We start from the raw sequence: 13,507 nt of genomic DNA, 5'->3' as shown, positions 1-13,507 counted from the left end.
CCCCGAAAACATTTTTTTATTAGAACAGCAACTGTTATCAATAGTATAATAACGAAAATTGATTTTATGGCTCCGTTTTGTTGTTTATTTAACTATAGAAGTGTTTTTTTATGATGCAGAACTAAAATGAAAGTTTAAGTTCAAAACACAAGAACTGATGCAAACTTACATTCAACGAGAGCCTGGGACACCCTGGAAAGGCATTTATTATTGAATAATTATTTAAGGAAATGTTTAAAACTTTAAACAGAGTAAGAAAAAAAACATTTTGACTAGATGTTTTAAAAAAAACAACATTATTTTACGGTGTGGCGGGCACTAGGACCTGCGCGGCTTTATCTCACCCCTCAGGGTAGTGTGTTCGGGACAAACAGTCCAGTTTGGTTTTGCTGAGTGAAGAATGAAGTTGTGTTTCACATCATCCCTTGCTTCTTCACTCCTACCACATTGGTGAGCCGGTTTTTGAGCATGTTTGGTGACGAAGACCACGGAGTTTCCTCCTCGACGATGTGTTCCACCTTTGCTCTTTTGGAGGCTTCGGGAAACGCCAGCGCCCAGTAGCAGCCGTGGGTTCTGGTGACCATGAAGAGCTGCTGTTCATCAAAGATTCAGTCTCCGGGGCTCGTTTTTTTGGTGGACTCGGGTTCACAGAAAAGTTTTCTCCCTGCGACCCAGCGGGACTTAAAGACTCAGGGAGGTGGGTTGCAGTTGAGCGCAGCAAATGGATCAAGGTTCGTGACTGTGAATTTTCAGGGACACACATTCAAGTGGGACTTTGTAGTAACTTCTATTACTGTTCCTATTATTGGCGCAGACTTGTGTGCAAATGGGTTACTTGTAGATGTTGCTAACAGGCGTTTTTATTCATTCTGTGTCTTTCACCACTTTTCCATGTGTTACCGGGGGATCTGTGCATGTACCACACGCTAACTTTTTAGCTGCGGGCGACGTTTATCAGCGGTTACTTGCTGAGTTTCCATCGCTTACTTAACCTGCTTTTTCGGCTGCAGTGGCCCGCCATGGTGTGGAACATTATATCCCGACAGTTGGTCCTCGTGTGTTTGCACGTGCACGGCGTCTTGATTCCGTGAAAATGGCCACCGCCAAAGAAGAGTTTGCCACCATGGAACGTTTAGGCATAGTCATGCGTTCTGACAGCCCGTTGGTCTCGCCTCTTCACATGGTACCTGTAGTGATATGTAGTCACAAATAAACAAGCGTGGTATATCCGTGCAGGAGCTTTATTAACACACGTATTTAGCCGTAGCTTCGGACCAAGAACAACACAACACACACGTCACACGTGATGTATCCATGCGCCGTGCGCTATAGAAAACATAGTCCCATAACGCCGCATCTCCCTTCCTTTGAGTCTGTTGAGACACAGTGTTAAATAAACATTTTCTTCAAAACAAAATAAATAGACATTTGTGCAAACAATATTTCAAGCATGTTCCCTTTAACATTTAACTAGGGTATTCTCTCCCGAACATTTATTTACACAAACTCCTTAAATCTTTCTGGAGGTTTTATTTCCCTTCCACTTCTTCTTAACACTTTAGGACTCTCCGGTTTGACGGTAGAAGAATCTTCTTCTGTGGCTTCCGTTTGTTCAGTCACATTTTCCTTCTCAGTCTCAAGCCCTTCAGTTGGTTGTTCAGGTGGTTTAAACAGTTGTCTAAGATGACGTCTGTTTCGTCTCACTTCTCCTTTGTCAGTCTGGACTATATATGACCTTGGTGTATCAAAACGTTTAACAACAGTCGCAGGTTTGATCCAGCCCTTTTCCTGGTCTAATTTTACAGCCACCAAAGTTCCGGATTGCAGCTCCGGCAAGGGTTTAGGATTGTACCTTGCGTTAAAGTTTCGTCTGTATCTTTCCTTTACTTTTGCATCTTTTTTCCTTACCTGCATCAGATCAGGCCATGCAGGCTGCAATCTAGCTTCAATGGTCGGAAGAGTTGTGCGAATTTGTCTTCCCAACATCAACTGAGCTGGACTCACTCCAGTCACTTGTAAAGGTGTTGCTCTAGCACAAGAGTGCTAGTGATGGATCACTCTGTCTTAGAATCTGTTTTGCAGTTTGCACTGCCCTCTCTGCCTCACCATTAGCCTGTGCATTATGTGGACTTGTAGTTATATGATCAAAATCATAAGCTCTTGAAAAGGCTGCAAACTCTTGACCTGAAAACTGTGGTCCATTGTCAGTTATGAGTTTGTTTGGACAACCCCATCTTGCGAAGATGTTCTTCAGGCTGAAAACTGTACAGTCAGTAGTCAATTTGGAAAGGTGCAAAATTTCAATATAACGGGAAAAATAATCAACCACCACTAAATAGTTTTTCCCCTCAAAGTGACAAATGTCAGCCGCGATTCTCTCCCACGGACGACTTGGTAGCGGTGTACAGATAAGAGGTTCTCTCTTTTGAGATGGTTTAATCTCCTGACATTCTCTACACACACTGATTAGGTCCTGAATGTTTTTACTCAGACCCGGCCACCAAACACTACATTTGGCTCTCTCACGACACTTCACTATGCCCTGGTGACCATCGTGAATGCGCTGTAGTATTTCCGACCTCATGTTTTGTGGAATTACTATTCTGTCGTTGTAAAGTAATAAACTTTGTGACACAGTAAGGTGATCACGATGTGAGAAATAAGGTTTCACACATACCGGTACATCAGCGTAATACCTCGGCCATCCATCTATAATGAACTTTTGGACGAACTTCAACTCTGGGTCTAGTTGAGTCTGCTTTCTAATCAGTTCCAGCTTTCCAGGGGAAACTGGCCAACTATCTTGAACTGCATCCTCATACGCCTCCATCTCACTGGTCAGGTCTGATACTTCTTGTTTAACTTCTACCAGTGGATGTCGAGAGAGTAGTTGAGTTTCCGCTGTCGCAGTAAGCACTTCTCATTGTTCAGCTTCAGGCCTGCTCTTCTCAAGGTTTCAAGAGTCTTTTGCAGTATCTCCTCATGTTGCTCCGAACATTCTGACTCCGAATAAACAAGAATGTCATCCATGTATACAGCTACTCCATCAAGGTCTTTCAGCAGTTCTGTCATCTCACGCTGGAAGATTTCTGGGGCACTTGTTATTCCAAATGGAAGCCTGTTGAAGTAGTATCTCCCAAATGGCGTTATGAACGCCATGGATCCAGCGGTATCTGCCAAAATCCACTTGCAGCATCAAGTAGAGAACATTTTGGCATGTGCTAATTTTGGCAAGATGTCATCTATCGTTGGTAGCACATACTTTTCCCTCTTGACTGCTCTGTTGAGGTTCTTCAAGTCAACACATATCCTCAGCTGTTCCTTGTTCTTCTTTGGTACTGGTACCATTGGAGCGCACCACTCTGTTGGTTCCTTGATTTGTGTAATTACTCCAGCATCAACCATACGTTTCAATTCCTCTTTCACTTTCTGAAGCATAGGTATTGACACTCTTCTTGCTGTTGTCAGACTGTATGGTTGGACATTCTCTCTAAGTCTGATTTTTTTTATTGGTGTGATGTTCAATGTTCCAATTTCATTTGAACTTTGGATCTTTTCCTTCTGTGAAGCTTCCACCTGTCCGATCCGTTTGACTAAGCCCATCGCTGTTGCTACATTTCTTCCAAGCAGATGACCACAGAGTACGTGAACTTTGAACTTGTACTGTCTCTGTTTACTCGTAGTAGTCGCTGTGAAATAACCCAAACACTCAAGGCTACCTCCTGGGCTGTCCAGTGGTACTTGGGCCTTCTTTAATACAGGTTTTCCACTCATCAACTTGAATGTATTTTCTGATATAACAGTTGCATCAGCGCCAGTGTCAATTTTGAAGTTCACCAGAACGTCAAGAATTCTGAGTTTCACTTTCCAGGCGTCATTAGAGTCGTTTACTTCTGTGACCTCTCCTAGGAAATGTAGATGATGGTTGTACCTCATTGACTATGCGTGAACGACACACAGCAGCAAAATGTCCCATCTTTTTACATGTGTGGCACTCAGAGTTTCTTGCAGGACACACCTCATCTCTTAAATGAGCTTTTCCACATCTGTAGCACTTCTTTCTTCCTTTTGATGCTTGTGCTTGATTTCCTCTTTGTCCATGTCTCTGCATTTGACCAGCATCCTTCTTAGTTCTCCACTTTGATACTTCATTCAGGTTAGTTCTTGTCTCTGCGTGAGCTCCTTGTTCACTGATGTGACATTTAACTTGTTCTGATTGACGCACTAACTCGACCGCTTTGTCCGGGGTTAACTGTAGCTTCTCTGACAGTTCCCTATCCAAGATGCCCACGACCAGTCTGTCACGAATATTTTCGTTTTTCACTTCGGCAAAGGCACATGCGTCTGCGAGCTTGTGCAGGGCGCGGATGTACTCCTCCATGCTCTCACTGGGCTGCTGTACACGCTGGTGAAAACGTGCTCGTTCGTGTATGACGTTAACTTTTGGCACAAAATAATTGTCCAGTTTGCCCAGCACGGTTTCATAGTCATCTTCATCTTCTCCTTGCCCAAAGACGAACGTTTTAAACACCTGCTCGGACTCTTTTCGAATAGAGCAGCGTACACACCTGCACCTCTCCCTCCTCCTTGTTTAGCTTCGTTGCCACGCGGTAGCGCTGGAAGTGTTGTCTCCACTCCGGCCCAAGTTGCGGGCGAGAAAAGTCCAAACTTTCTGGTGGGGAGAATTTCGCCATGGTCCTTTAACTTCTGACACCATGTAGTGATATGTAGTCACAAATAAACAGGCGTGGTATATCCGTGTAGGAGCTTTATTAACACACGTCTTCAGCCGGACCAAGAACAACACACACGTCACACGTGATGTATCCATGCGCCGTCCGCTATAGAAAACATAGTCCCATAACACCACAGTACCTAAGGCTGATGGCTCGTGGCGACTTTCGGCGTCTAAATAACATCACTTCGCACAACCGTTATCCTGTTCCACACATTCAGGACTTTTCTATACACCTAGCCGGTGCTAGTGTGTTTTCAAAAGTGGACCCGGTGCGCGGTTATCACCAGGTTCCGGTGCATGCAGACGATGTAGCAAAGACCGCAGTAATAACCCCGTTTGGGTTGTTTGAGTTCCTCCGCATGCCTTTTGGTCTTAAAGGCGCGGCGCAGACATTTCAGAGATTGATGGACTCTGTTTTGCGGGACCTCGCTTTTGTGTTTGTCTTTTGTGTAGCACATAGACCACCTGAAGCAGGTTTTTCAGCGGCTCGAGGAACATGGCTTAAAATTGTCAATAATACCAAGTGTAAATTTGGTCTGCACGTTATTGATTTTTTTAGGCCACCGCGTATCGGCAGAAGGTGCGGTTCCCTTGCCATTAAAAGTTCAGGCCGTCGCGGAATTTCCCTTGCCCAGCACGACTAAAGGTCTTCAGTAGTTTCTGGGCATGGTAAATTTTTACAATCGTTTTCTTCCCCATGCCGCCCACATCCTGAAGCCCCTGTACGACGCTCTGCGCAAGCGGGCAGCTAAGGATCCTATCGACTGGACCCCGGAACGGATCCAGGCCTTCGAGTCGGCCAAATCGGCCTTGGCTCGAGCGACCCTCCTAGCACACCCCCAAACCGGCTGCACGTTTATCGTTGTCAACAGACGCTTCGGACATAGCTGTGGGAGCTGTGGTTGAGCAGCATGTTGGAGGTGTGTGGCAGCCTCTAGCGTTTTTAGCCGCAAGCTTCGAGACAGTGAATGCAGGTACAGTGTTTTCGACCAAGAGTTACTGGCACTGTACCTGGCTACACGCCATTTTCAGTTCTTGCTCGAAGGTCGGCCTTTCACCTCGTACGTCGATCATAAACCTTTGACGTTTGCTATGTCGAAGGTCTCTGAGACCTGGTCAGCCCGTCCACAGCGCCATCTTGCCGCCGTTTCAGAATTCACGACCGACATTCGACATGTAGCTGGGAAGTCTAACCACGTGGCGGATTGTTTGTCACGTGCGCTGGTGTGCCCTGTTCAGCTGGGGTTTGATGTCTCAGCCATGGCTGCTGACCAAGCCACCGACCCAGATATTGTTTCTCTCCAATCGGGAGATGCAAGCCTTAAGGCTTGAGGAAGCTGTGGTTCAAGAAGGTGGTCCCGTGCTCCTCTGCGACGTTTCTACCGGTCGGCCCCTTGTTCCGATAGCTTGGCGTCGTCGTGTTTTCAATTCGGTACACTCCCTCTCACATCCCGGGGTTAAGGCATCAGTCAAGATGGTCAGTGCTAGATTTGTCTGGCCAGGGCTACGCAGGGATGTTAAGGAGTGGGCAGCCGCTTGTGTTGCGTGTCAGCTGGCGAAAGTCCACACACACACACACACACGAAAACCCCGCTTGAGCCTTTTCCTATTCCCGCCAAGAGGTTTGATCATGTGCATGTGGACTTGGTTGGTCCATTGCCGCCATCGCAGGGTTTCACTCACCTGTTCACCATGGTGGATAGAACCACTCTGACTGAAGTTGTCCCTCTTTCCTCCACGACCTCTGCAGACGTTGCCCGAGCGTTCCTCTCAACCTGGGTTGCTCGTTTTGGGGTGCCCTCTGATATAACATCCGACAGGGGCCCCCAGTTCGTTGCGGAGTTGTGGTCGACACTAGCGAGATCCTTAGGCGTGCAGACACACCGCACTACAGCGTACCACCCGCAGTCGAACGGCATGTGCGAAAGGTTCCACCGGTCGTTAAAAGCAGCCTTACGTGCTACGCTTACAGATTCAAACTGGGTGGATCGATTACCCTGGGTTCTGCTCGGGTTGCGTTCCGCTCCGAAAGAAAATCTTGAGGCATCTGCCGCAGAGTTGGTCATTGGACAGCCCCTGTGCATCCCTGGGGAATTTTTGCCTGTTAACTCTGCTCCACAGTTCCGTGTGACTGGTAGTTTGTACAGTGTTAGGGTCCCGGGACCTGTTCATCACGGTTTCCCTAAAATATTTGTGCCTGTTCAGCTACAGAACGCTTTTTTTTTGTTTTTGTGCGTCATGATGTGCACCGCACACCACTTCAACCGCCATACGATGGACCTTTTAGGGTACTTGAGCCAGGCCCAAAGGGGGTGGTGTGGCGGGCACTAGGACCTGCACGGTTTTATCTCCCCCATCAGGGTAGTGTGTTCGGGACAAACAGTCCAGTTTGGTTTAGCTGAGTGAAGAATAAAGTTGTGTTTTACATCATCCCTTGCTTCTTCACTCCTACCACACAGCAACTGTTATCAATAGAATAATAACGAAAATTGATTTTCTAGATCCGTTTAGATGTTTATTAAACTATAGAAGTGTTTTTCAATACGCAGAACTAAAATGAAAGTTTAAGTTCAAAACACAAGAACTGATAAACTTTCATTCAACGAGAGCCTGGGACACCCTGGATAATTATTTAAGGAAATGTTTAAAACTTTAAACAGAGTAAGAAAAAAAAAAACATTTTGACTAGATGTTTTAAAAAAAACATTATTTTACATCCCAAAAGCACTCTTGAGATATTGAATGTACTAAGAGACTACTTTTATGTATTTTGACATCAACATAGATTATGGTTAACTCTAAATCCATGTCATTACTCATCATATGTATGTTTAGATTTACTAGTTCAATAAACATGTTTCTCTGATTAATCTCATTCAGATTTTTGGAACGTTTTTCTCTCATGTTAAAGTCAAATACTTGTTATTTTATCACCTACTCTTTCATCTAAAAGAGTGATTAAAATAAACAAACATCTTTGTTCAAAGCCGGACAGCTGAAGTGTGAAAATAGAGTCGGCGTATAATGCAGAGGAATGATGTGTAATTGGCTCAGTGTATGAAGAGAGTCTTGTTCCATCAACGGCACATATTTTTAGCGTGGTCGCTCTGCTTTCTATCAACGGCCGTCTCTTCCCAGCTGCCTCCCTGTTTCTGTCACACCAGTCAAACACACTCTCTGAGGGATGTGCATCTCCCCTGCTCAGTGTGTGAGAGCTTCATTACTTTTTTTAAATTTGTTGTCAGAAGTTCTCTCCTGACCCGCGGTGATTGTTCTAATCCTGCGGGTTACTTTGTCTTTGAGAGTCACTTCCTTTCTTATTTCCAACGTTCCATCGGCCCACCTCCTGACGGACGACCACGTGACCTATCCACACCTTCTCCTCGTATTGTCCCGATCTCCTGTCTGACACGAACCAGAAACCACCGGCTGTGACCTCCACAGACTCCCTGTGACCTTGGGAACTTTCTTTCCTGGAGCTTTAATGTGATCAGTGACCAACTGATCCTTATATTATGTTAGATTGTTTGTGTGTTTATCCAAGAGTTTAAGAGATTGTGTGAGACACGCGCACACATATTTTGGATTGTCGTGTCATTGTGGATCTATCATTAGCTGAGTGTCAGGATGTGGCTCAAGTTAATCGTCTCATGTCTACATTTCAGCCTCACATTGATGACACTTTAACTTTGAAAATATCAAAAACCCTTAAACACCCCTTTTTTTCACGATTCTGCTACAATATTCAACAGCACTGTGTCCATTTTGTTTTTGAAAGTTACAATTAAGCTGCAAATATTCAACGTGTTTTTCATCTTGTATTGCTATCTAACTTTGACTGATGACTGAGGACAAGAGGATACAGTCTGTCTCCAGCAGCTTTTAAAGCTGATGTTTGGACATATTTGGTTTTAAAACAAATGAAAGCAGTTACGACTTCGTCAAGAGTCATTCCACAACGCCAGTGAAAGTACTCGGACAGTACTATAAATATCTATTTTTTCTACACACAGTATATCGAAATATATGGTGTCGTTTCCCCCTGTACCATAGTGGCTGAAACCAAAGCAGGATCGTTTTCTGCCTTTTATTAAACAGACTCCTCCACACTGACACAAACTTTATTTTTATCCAGCCTGCTACATTTCCTAAAATTCTCTTTAGGACGATCGATGTTTATTCACTTTGTACAGAGTTGTAAATAAATAAACAATACAGTGGGATTAGAAACTCACATCTGCAGCCACATAACCGTCACTTTAATGGAATATTTCTTCACAACATCATTCATTTATGTGGCGAGAAAGCTTCTGTTACGGGACCAGGAGACTCCCTGAACAGGTGGTCTGGGTTTATGGAAGCGTTTTTATTTAATATCTCAACTCCCAAAAAACAATGCCTTGCTCTGTGTCTGTCTAATAATAATAATAATAATAATAATTGATTGGTATATAGTGCTTTTTTGGAGGTCACTCAAAGACTCTTTACAATGCATAGAATATACATAAAAGAAAAGAAAAAACACGAAAACAAATTCAAAATAGGGTCAGGTATGGTATGGGTGGAGTCAGGGGTCATATGCTTTCTTGAAGAGGTGAGTTTTGAGTTGGTTTTTGAATGAGTTTATGGAGTCTTGAGTTTCGGATGTTTGGGGGGAGGGAGTTCCAGAGGGTTGGGGCAGAAATGGCAAAAGCTCCGTCTCCTGTGGTGCGGTGTTTTGATCTTGTGATGGCGGTCAGAAGGTTGGTGTCAGATGATCTGAGTTGGCGAGCGGGGCGTGACGTTTGAGGAGGTTGGTGAGGTAGGGGGGGGCAAGGTTATTGAGGGCTTTGTATGTGATGAGCAGGATCTTGAAATTAATTCGTTGCTGTATTGGGAGCCAGTGAAGTTGTTTGAGGATGGGAGTGATGTGTTCTCTAGAGCGGGTGTGGGTGAGTAATCTGGCAGCAGAGTTTTGAACATATTGGAGTTTGTGGAGTAGGGTGGAGGGGAGGCCGTAGAGGATGCTGTTGCAATAGTCCAGTCTGGAGGTGACAAAGGCATGAATGAGAGTTTCTGCAGTGGAGGGGGAGAGAGTGGGTCGGAGGTGTGCAATGTTACGGAGGTGGAAGAAAGGTATTTTAGTGATGTTCTTGATGTGGGGTTTGAAGGAGAGTGTGGGATCTAGGAGGACTCCAAGGTTCCGGACCAGAGGGGAGGGAGTGACTGTGTGTCCATCAATGCAAAGTGAGATGTGTTGGGCGGAGGGGAGGCGGGATTTGGGGCCAATGATGATAATTTCCGATTTATTGCAGTTGAGTTTGAGAAAGTTGTTGTTCATCCAGGTTTTTATTGCAGTGAGACAGGTTGTGAGGGTGGAGAGAATGGCAGGAGTGATGGTTGCTGTGGAGATGTAAAGCTGGGTATCGTCGGCGTAACAGTGAAATTGTAGTCCGTGGTGGCGAATGATTTGACCAAGGGGAAGAATGTAGAGGATGAACAGTAGGGGACCCAGAATGGAACCTTGAGGGACACCATGTGTGACTGGGATGGTTTTGGATGTGCAGTTGTTGATGGAAATGAAGTGCAATCTGTCTGAGAGGTATGATCTGAACCAGGAGAGTGCGGAGCCGGTGATGCCAATGGATGATTGCAGGCGACTGAGGAGTATGGTGTGGTTGATGGTGTCAAAGGCGGCGCTGAGGTCGAGGAGGAGGAGGAGAATGGTGAGTGAGCCAGAGTCGGATGCGAGCAGGAGGTCATTGGTAACTTTGAGTAGTGCCGTTTCTGTGCTGTGGTGAGTTCTGAAGCCAGATTGAAATGTTTCATACAGTTGGTTTGAGTGGGGATGTTGTTTTAGCTGGATGGCAACAGAACGTTCAAGCAGTTTGGAGAGGAATGGGAGGTTTGAAATGGGTCGGAAGTTGTCAGGGTTTTCAGGGTCCAGGCCAGGTTTTTTGAGGATTGGTGTGATGGCAGCAAGTTTGAAAGAATGGGGTACCGTACCAGAGGTGAGGGAGGAATTTAAAATGGCAGTGATGAGTGGGGTAAGGTTGGGGAGACAGGCTTTGACAAGGGTAGAGGGGATCGGATCCAAGGAGCAGGAAGAGAGTTTAATGCCAGATAGCATTTTGGTGAGGTCAGATGTTTTTATGGGTGAAAATAAGGAAAAACTTTGGTCTGCAAGAAGGGGGTCTGGCAGTTCCGGGTCAGGGGAGGTGGAAGAGGAGGTGGTTAGCTGGTTGTGTATTATTTCAATTTTTGAGTGAAAAAATGATAGAAAATTTTTGCATTTGTCAGGGGTGAAGGAGTGTGGGATGTTGTCCGTTGGTTTTAAGTTTATCCATGGTGGAAAACAGAGTGCGGGGGTTTGAGGAGCCAGAGTCGATGATCTTGGAGTAGAAGGTGGAGCGGGTTTTATGGAGTGCAGTCTGGTACAGGTGAGTGTGTTGTTTGTACGCTTGGTTGTGTACAGTGAGTCCAGTTTTCTGCGTTGTTTTTTGAGTTTGTACAGTTCAGGAGTGTACCAGGGGGCAGAGTGAGTGAATTTGACCATTTTTGTTTTTATGGGGGCCAGGTGGTTGAGGCTGGTGGACAGAGTGTGGTTGTAAAGGTTGATGAGGTCCGTTTGAGTTGGGTTTTCAGGGAGGTTGGAGTCAGCTAGAGTGTTTGATATACATGTGGAGAGGGCGATTGGACAGATGGATTTGAGATTGCGGAAAGTAATAGAGCGTTGTTGTTTGGGTTGTGGGGTGGGAGTAGGGTTGCAAAGGGGTGGAAAATTTCCGGAAACTTTCCATGGGAAGTTAAGCTGGGGAATTTTGGAAATATTCCAAATTGGAAACTTTCCATGGGAATTTATGGGAGTTATTGGGAATTATTGGGAATTTATGGGAATTAACTGGAAATTGGGGGTAATTTAAACAAACTGTATCATATCCAAACATAAATGTAAATATTTATTTTGTCATAAGCAGATATCCATGCAAGATAATACAAAAACATGACATTTCAACAGATTTATTTGAGTAGAACTTTAGTTTTTATTCTTGTATGAACAATTATTTTAATGAACAACAAAAACATGAATGTTGAGTAAATACTAACTCACCCCACTCCCCAACCCAATCAAAAAGTAAAATGACCCCAACCCCCCCCCCCCCCCCCCAACCCCCCCCAAAAAAAAGTCCCAAAAATGTAAAACAAAAGCCTCTTCCCTCGAGCTTCACAAGCCTAGTTTCTGCATGTTCTGCTTTTTTGCCAAAACCTTTCAGGCAATGGCCTCTTCCTGGGCCTCATCAACATCCTCCATGTTCACCTCCTCAACATCCGGCTCTGACGACTCCTCTTCAGTGTCACTGTCCAGCCTGGTTGAGGATGGCTCTGTGTCAGGTTCAAAGAGCCTTAGGTTTGCCCGAATGGCCACCAGTTTTTCCACTCTCACGTTTGTGAGCCTGTTGCGAACCTTTGTGTGTGTGTTCCCGAAGAGTGACCAGTTACGCTCAGAGGCGGCTGATGATGGTGGGATTTGGAGGCTATAGGTGCAAGGGCCTCAGATCCACAAAGTCCCTTCCACCAGGTGGATGCAGATATGTGCTGGCATGACTGCCAGATTCCATCCCCTTCCCAAAGGCCAGTCTTGGTTCGGTACTTAGCCAAACTGCCCAGAACCTTGCCTTTATCAAGGCCCAGGTGGCCAGACATGGCTGTAATAACAGTATAAGCACCGTTAATCTCTTCTCCAGAGAGTATGCCCCTGTCATATTTTGGGTCCAGCATGTATGCTGCTGCATGCACTGGCTTCGTGCAGAACTCCCGGCGCTTCTCCAATGACTTGACCACAGCAGTTTCCTCTGCTTTGAGTAGTAGGGAAGTGGGCAGGACCGTCTGGATTTCTTCTTTGAGGTCAGCAAAGAGACAGTGGACATCTGATAAGATGGCATCATCACCCTCTATCTTGGCAATTGCTGCTGCAATTGGTTTGAGGATTCTCAGGCTGCTAGTCACTCTTTCCCAGAACACATCATCTAACAGGATTCTTTTGATGACACTTTCAATGCCTGCAGTCTGGGATATGGCCATCTCTTGCAGAGACTCCTTTCCCTCCAGTAGACTGTCATACATGATGACAACACCACCCCATCGTGTGATGCTGGGGAGCTTCAGTGTGGTACTCTTGTTTTTTTCCTTTTGCTTTGAGAGATAGGTTGCTGAAGCTGCTTGTTTGCCCTTCACATACTTCACAACTTGCTTAGCTCTCTTGTGTAGTGTGTCCATTGTCTTCAGTGCAATGATGTCTTTCAGGAGAAGATTAAGAGTATGGGCAGCACAGCCAATGGCTGTTATATGAGGGTAGGTCTCCTCCACGTGTGCCCAGGCAACCTTCATATTTGGTGCATTGTCAGTGACAAGTGCAAAAACCTTCTCTGGTCCAATGTCATTGATGACCGCTTTCAGCTCATCAGCAATGTAGGGGCCTGTGTGTCTGTTGTCCTTTGTGTCTGTGCTCTTGTAGAATACAGGTTGAGGGGTGGCGACAATGTAGTTGATAATTCCTTGTCCCCGAACATTTGACCACCCATCAGAGATGACTGAAATACAGTCTGCTTTGACAATGGTTTGCTTGACCTTTGTTTGCACTCTGTTGAACTCCTCATCCAGCAAATGAGTCGATAGCGCATGCCTGGTTGGGGGGTGTATGCTGGCCGGAGAACATTCAAAAATCTCTTCCAGTACGTAGACTGCACGAGCAAAACACTCATCTGCATTTCTCTGGCTACGTTCATCCAT

At 45.4% G+C, this 13,507-nt stretch overlaps 1 pseudogene; it reads right to left on the bottom strand.

The window, feature by feature from the left end:
* Window positions 1–9,305: 9,305 nt before the first annotated feature.
* LOC148075138 (uncharacterized) lies at window positions 9,306–13,507 on the bottom strand (annotated as a pseudogene).

Source organism: Callionymus lyra, chromosome 7, assembly GCF_982586985.1.
Source record: "Callionymus lyra chromosome 7, fCalLyr1.hap1.1, whole genome shotgun sequence".
NCBI classification, from domain to species: Eukaryota; Metazoa; Chordata; class Actinopteri; order Syngnathiformes; family Callionymidae; genus Callionymus; species Callionymus lyra.
This window is presented reverse-complemented; position numbering and strand designations above follow the sequence as displayed.